Below are 747 nucleotides of genomic sequence, written 5' to 3'. Positions count from 1 at the left end.
GCTCAACCAGTAAATAATGTGATGAAAAATAGGGAAAAGATGGAAGTTGTCAAGGATTTCATTATTTTTGAATCCACACTCAATGTTCGTAGAAGCGTGAGACAAGAGATCAAATGAACGATTGGACAAATCTGCTGCACAAGATCTCTCTGGAAGAGTTGAAGAGCAAGCGTGCCAGCTTGAGGACTCAGATGCTCCTGAACCAAGTGGTAGTATTTTCTTTCTTTCCTTTTTAAAAGCATTTTTGTTGGCACCTAATCCACATGTAAATCATGGTATTTTCTGGCAGGAGAGTCCAAAGGGCTGGGCCTCTCCTGTGGTTCAGCCTTATTTCATACCTGCGACATTAAAAAAAATCATAGTATTTTCAATCACCTCATATGCATATGAAAATCAGGCAATTAATTAGGAAGACTGCAAAAGGATTGATGGAATTGAATTATGCTGTTGGTGAAGAATATTTGCAAGTCCAAGAATACAGTCCAAGGTACTTAGGGAAACCACAAGAACAAACATATCCATCTTGGAAGAAGTACAGTTAGAATGCTCCTTAGAAGCAATAGAAGCAAGGATGGTGAGACTTTCTCTCACGTACTTTGGACATGTGGTCAGGAGAGGCAAGTTCTCAGGGAAATGACATCCTGAAAAGGAGAGAGTAAATGAAAAAGAGAATGACCCTGGACAAGATGGATTGACCCAGTGGATACAATATTGAGATCAAACACAGCAGCAATTGGGAGGCTGCCA

At 40.2% G+C, this 747-nt stretch overlaps 1 pseudogene; it reads left to right on the top strand.

Moving 5' to 3' along the window:
• The first annotated feature begins 225 nt into the window (after positions 1-225).
• On the top strand, positions 226-349 carry LOC142425204 (small nucleolar RNA SNORA14; annotated as a pseudogene).
• Positions 350-747: the final 398 nt, after the last annotated feature.

This window comes from Tenrec ecaudatus, chromosome 13, assembly GCF_050624435.1.
Source record: "Tenrec ecaudatus isolate mTenEca1 chromosome 13, mTenEca1.hap1, whole genome shotgun sequence".
NCBI classification, from domain to species: domain Eukaryota; kingdom Metazoa; phylum Chordata; class Mammalia; order Afrosoricida; family Tenrecidae; genus Tenrec; species Tenrec ecaudatus.
The sequence above is the reverse complement of the archived record's forward strand: the minus strand, read 5'-3'. Positions and strand labels throughout refer to the sequence as shown.